Source organism: Notechis scutatus, chromosome 1 (assembly GCF_049901735.1).
Source record: "Notechis scutatus isolate UNSWTSFEM ecotype Mainland chromosome 1, rNotScu1.2, whole genome shotgun sequence".
Taxonomy (NCBI): Eukaryota; Metazoa; Chordata; class Lepidosauria; order Squamata; family Elapidae; genus Notechis; species Notechis scutatus.
Window position 1 is genome coordinate 313003713 of NC_142009.1, and position 6621 is coordinate 313010333.

Here is a 6621-nt window from a genome sequence, read left to right on the forward strand (position 1 = left end):
GCCCTTGATTAAAATATGGTTGGCTAGTTTGTGGCTCAATATGCGGTATGAACCCAGACTACATACTTAGTGTGTTATATGATCCAAACAATTGGGTTAATTTAGTAAGCTGTAGTTCAGATATCAATACTGTACACAGCCTTTTTTTCCCCCACTCTGAAAACTTATTTGTCTTTTTCTTCCTCCTCCCTCTCAATTAGCCCAATCCTTTTGCCCAATAGCTTGCTGCCATGGGCCTAAATTGTTAGCTTCCGAAAACCTTGGTTATTAGGATAAGGTTTCAAATTGTAAGTTGATTACCTTTAGCGTGGATGGATTTCTCTCTTTTGGGTAGGTGCATTCCTTACACCAGATAAAGTCTACCCTGGAACCCCTTTTGCCTGTGAAACATTGCTTGGATGTTAATTGTTCCAACAAGTAGCATCATAACATGTTGCTGTCTGTGTGCAAGAAAGCAAGAAAGTCAGCAGAGTTCTTCCTGGGTTCACAATGCAAAGCAGAGATGTACAGTTTAGAGAAGTATATTATTAGATTATGGGGTTTTGTGCACAACTAAGATGTATTCAAGGCAGAATGCAAACATCCCTACCTGTCTTGGCAGTACATATGAAAAGGATCCCAGTTTCTTTGGTTATCGCAAACTATTCACAACCCAACATGTGATGCAACTGCTAAAACAGACAACAAACCTCAGGAACATAAACATCATGAGAAGTCACTGTTTTACTCCCTTGTGCCCTGGTTAGATCCCACATGAAATACTAATGTCTAGTTCTGGCCAACGTTGTTCAAAAAGAACGGTGACAATTCAGAGTGAATATAGAGGAGGGTGAAGATTTGGAAATCTTAGGAGCAATCCAAGTATCATTGTAATGTCATGCAGGAGAACTTGCCCAGCAGGGCAATCTGCCTTAAAAGTCCAAGTTGGATTACAGCCTGTTTGGATAAGAAGATAAACAGATTTACCTTACACACAAGATAATTTCCCTGTTCAATTATTATACATAATGTGGCTTTTTTTGTGCCAGTAAGTTCAGTTTGCACACCTTTAATTGCTGGCTGAATATTATTTTATTTATTTGGTTTGTCAATTGCTTATAAGATAACAGGTATAAGTAAACACATAGTTATGAATACATGGATACATATAAGAAAAATAAAATAAACAATAGGACAGGGACAGTAGGCACATTGGTGCGCTTATGCATGCCCCCTCCAGACCTCTTAGGAAAGGGGTGAAGTCAATAGTAGAAAGTCTAAGCATAGAAGGTTTTCCTCTTGTTTAATGTGATAATTGGTGCGTTCAGTCTTTATCTGGTGGCATAATTTTTTGTATCGACTTTTGAAGTTGGCAACATGACCACATTTGTTTTTCTGCCAAAGTGATTTCTTTTTGGATTGAAGCTTCCTTATTGTTATGGGTAATTTGTTTTTTCTGGTTTTAGGAGTTGTTATTGATACATATAGTCTGATGACTCTTTTGATTTCAAGTAAAAATATGTTGTAATGGTCTTCAACAGTATTGCATCCTGTTTCCTCAAAATGTTGCAATTTATTTCACAAAACATGGCTAACGTAAATCATGTCTTTGTATGACAGAAGAACTGCATCAAGAAAAGCTTTGAAATCTTAATAGCACTGGTGATGTTACCTAGATTGCTAAGAAAACAACCAAGCTCAGAAAGCAACAAGGACCTTACAATTCAAACCTGAGCTAGAAGTATTCTCTTCTATCAAAATCATAATAGTCTACATAAGAATTTGTAAAGCAATGAAATCATTTTAAAAAATCTGAGAAAGGGTTTTTAGAGATAAAACTATGAATTGCCTATCTGGTTTTGCATTTGCAAAAAAGCCACAGACAGGAAGTGAATGTTTGCCTTGATCAAAGCAGGAAGTCAAATGCACAAAGCAGCAAGTGTTACTGGGTTTTTAACTGCGGCCATGATACTTATGTTTCTTGTATGTCCCCTTCAGCAACAATTAGACAAAGCTGTGAGGAGAGATGGATGCTTAAAATCTAGTTTACAACAACTGGGCAAAACTCTTGGGCATTCAAAGGTACCCAAGGGAACTGAGCATTTTTAGAAACCAAGAATGGAAACTAATACTGTTCATTTGAAAGTGACTGAGCTTCTGGAATCAATTTTACAAGGCCCTTAAAGGGCAGTAGCAGAAAGTGGCGTTGGCCTACCGACCCGGCCCGGCCCGCGGGGGCGGCCGGCGGCTTGCGGGCGCCCCCCCACGGCACGCCAGCCCCCCTTTGCGCGGGGCCACCGGCCGGGGGCCCACCAGGGGGGGGGGCCGCCAGAAGGGGCGACAGGGGCCCCCCATCCCCGGCGGCACCAGCGGGGCCCAAGCGGCGCCCAGGGGCCGGCCGGCCCCCGGAGCCCCGCCGCCCAGGGGCCCGCGGGCCCGGCCGCGGCGGGCCCAGGGGCGCCCCAGCAGCAGGGGCGGCCCGCGGCGCCCCGGGGGGGCCACGGCCGCGGGGGCCCGGGCGCCCGACCAGGGGGGGGGCCGGCCCAGGTCTTGGGTGGGCGGGGCCGGGCGGGCGCCGCAGGCCCCCACCAGGGGCGCCCCCGCCGGGGGCGGGCAGCCGCCCGGCGGGGGGCGGCAGCCGAGAGGCGCAGCGGGACGCCGAGCCACGGGGAGGGGCGGAGCCGCCACCAGCCGAAAGGAGGACCGACCACCCACGGCACGGAATGTTTCACCACTTGAGACTCAATAAGAAGTAAGGTACTTATGGGATGCTTGGTATTAAACGTTATAATAATTTAATCAGGGGTGGAATTCAACCAATGTTTGGTGACTAGCGTTTTGCTGTGCACGAGTGTAAAAAACCCTTAAGCTGTGCTGCCCAAACAGCTGAAAAGTGCTGCGCACAGGTGCGCAGCATTTGTAAAGCCTCTTTTTTTCCTGTTTTTTCAACCTCAGCTGTGCCGCACAAAGCAGCTGAGGTTGAAAAAGCAGGAAATAAAGGACAGGTAAGAGCCCAGATGGGCGGGTAGGTGGGCCAAACAGCAGCAAACACAGAACCGGTTTGGTGTCTGCTGCTCTTCAGAGCTACCTGGTTCTTTAGAACCAGGCAGAACCGGTAGCATCCCACCTCTGAATTTAATCAACCTTGATGTCAAGGCTGGCTTCACACTTTCCATTAAGCCATGGTTTGCCGAATACAGGTAGTCCTCAACTTATGACCACAATTGACCTCAAAATGTATGTTGTTAAGTGAGAAATTTGTTACATGTATTTTACCTCATTTTATGACCTTTCTTGCCACTGGTTAAGTGAATCATTGCAGATGTTAAGTTAATAACATGGTGGTTAAGTTAATGACATGGTAGTTAAGTTGACTTTGCTTGTCAGGTCATAAAAGGGGATCCCATGATCCTGGAACACCGCAACTGTCATAAATCTGAACCACTTGTCAAGTATCCAAAATGTAAATCACCTGACCATGGGGATGCTACAATGGTCATAAGTGTGAAAAATGGTCATAAGTTGCTTTTTCAGTGCCATTGTAACTTCAAATGGTCACTAAACAAACTGTTGTAAGTCAAGGACTACCTATACATCATAAGAAGTGATTTATAATCAGCAACACTTCGCTAATCTGTTCTAGACTCAAAAGCTAAATGGGTTAATATTTGAACAGGAACTATTAGGAAATACCAAGTCTGCCAGCCAAGAAAATATTTGGAAGAAAGGAGTGGCAAACCACAGGTTTACCATGACCACAAAAACTGAGTGGATATGCCTGTGCGTGGGATTTGTCAGACAAGACAACAAAGCACAAAATGTGTGAGACTGCCTCATTTATTTGTTTGCTTGCTTAAAACATTTATATAGTCTCCCATCTTCCAATCCAACGTTAAAACTGGGCGGCTCTCAATCTAAAGTTAAAACAACATATAAAATTGTATTAAAACCATAAAACTAAATGAACTAAAATATTTAAACATTAAACACAACAAGGACCTGGTGCCAAGTCATACTTTTAATGTGTAATTACCCAATCTTATCCCGGTGCTTGAGGGCAAAGACAAATACTCTTCATAGCTCTATGAAAATCTAAGAGAGCAGAAACCTGCCAAACTTTGGGAGCAGAGTGTTCCATAGGGCAGAGGTTGCCATGGAAAAGGCTCACTTTTTCACTCCGATCAGATGGCAAAATTTAGGGGAAAGGGGTAGGAGTGTGTCCACCTTTTCTGACCTGGCAGGACATCATTACCCAAAATGATATGACAACATGACAAAAGTACATTAAAGTGACATTTGAGTGATGACATCACTACATATGGATTTGTATTTTTGTGCCATCATTGTTTGCTATGGTTATTGCTATATCCAGGTATTCACCAGGAATTGAGTTCAATTTAAATGTCTTATTTTTATATTAGACAATAAGCCAAAATCAAAATAATCGCTAGTGGCTAAGCATGAAACATGAACCTGGCCTGTATGTAGTGTAGGCACTGAGGTAGAAAAGACAGAAAGAAATTGTATGGAAAATATATTGTGCTGTAACTGAAAGCTTCAGAGAGCTGCTTTTAATCAAATTACAAGATACTGACAAGACCAGTAGCAAACATGATATGGCAAATATCTTTTTACACTTCTGGAGCTCGTAATGTTTGCAGAGAGAGAGAGAGAGAGACAGAGAGACAGAGACAGAGACAGAGAGAGAGAGATGCTATCCAAATGTAGTACCTCTAGGCCAGTGTAAAACAGAACTTTGATCACTATTGTTTATCAGAAATGAACTTTGCATTTTCAGGCCTGGAAAATACATGTTATCTGTTGAGTACTACTTTGGCAGAATCTGTTATAACATAATTCTGATGACTAAGGAAACATAGCTACTGCTGAGCAAAAGGACTGTTTCTTGATTGGCTGCTGCATTTATCCTTTAACTTTGAAGTAGATGACTCAATACGCATTAGGAATTGGGAATGAAAGCATTCTCCATTTAGAAACTAGCTTCTGATAAGGCTCCTGGCAACTCTCAAATCTCTCCTCTGTCTCTCAATCACAGTCAATCACAATCTGAAATTGATTAATTCTGGAGAGATTTTGGGCTGCTTCTTAGGGTTATTTTTTTCCTTTTCAGATAATCTCAAAGACTCAAAGTATGTCACAGGGTTTTCAGTAGTTTTTGTAATTAATATGATACATGTGGTACTTTAGTGATTATTCAAAAACATTCCATATATGCTATTAATTGTAATTTGCTTTTCAACAAGGTTCTTTAAGCAGCTTTTAATTTAAAAAATCCTAAAATTTCTATACTATAAGGGATATGGTAGCATATAGGAGACAGTGGATAATAGGTGCTTCTCTCCAGAGGCAGAAATTGCCCAGTAATTCACACACAACCACTTTGCTGGTTAGTTTTATACATATATTTAAATATATACAGTATATGTCTCCATATTGCATATAATAATAAAGCTATAATTTATCCCAGCAAAATGAGGTTTAATTTTCTATGTGAAACCATATCCAGTGCTTTACACTGTTTTCTGATTGCAGTTTTTTATGCCTTTAAAATTTATTTATTTTTGAAATCAGATTTTGAAAATAATTATAAGAATCCTTCCTGTGGGAACATACTGCTGTTTTGAATACTTAAAATATGTAAGAAATGTAAGATTTTGAAGCTTTGATACTAGAAGGAACCAGAAGGAACTAAAGGTTATAATTAAGGAGAAGAAGATTTAATCTTATTAATACAGAATGAGGCTAAATAATGTATTGAAGGATAGTCATGATTAAGGGATCCGCAAGATAATTTTGGAAACATATGCCATTATAAAAAGACTGAGCGTAGAAAATATTAAAGATAATTTTACCAGATAGATCTGAGACTGGTTTGAAAGTGGATTTAAAAATTACAGACTATGGGAAGATCTGGAACAAGAGGTTACACTGCATCTACAAATGAAACTGGCTGATATTTTAACAAAAAGAGTGAGCTGGATAATTTTCTTATATTGGAGTTAAAAGATACTTAATAATGTTTTGAAGAATTTTATGAGAACAATGAAAAAATGACAAGGAATCAAGTTCTTTAATAACTTACGAATCAAGTAAGTTATTAAAATGAGCCCTGGTGGCACAGTGCAATATTGAGGCAAACTCTGCCCATAGCCTGGAGCTCGATCCTGATGTAGCTCAAGGTTGACTCAGCCTTCCATCCTTCAGAGGTTGGTAAAATGAGGACCCAGATTATTGGGGACAATAAGCTGATATTGTAAACCACCCAGAGAATACTGTAAAGCACTGTGGGGCAGTGTATAAGTGCTATTGCTAAATTTATACTTGTTATGACTTATTTCTTCTTCTTTACTATATTTTCCCCTTTCTTTTCTATTATTTTCTTTCTTTTCTCTACTATTTTTTGTTTTGTTTTTTTGTACTAGTTCATATCTAGTACATTACATTAAACTGTAATGTTCAATAAAATTACAATAAATCTATATTTAAAAAAAGAGCTCCGAGGTGAGAAGCTGAATCTCTACGGTCCAAAGGAGGCATACAGTTGTCAGCTCCAGAAATAGGCTGGTATTGTAAACTGCACAGTGTGATTTATGGGGTGTGTATTCGCTTTAATATAGTGAT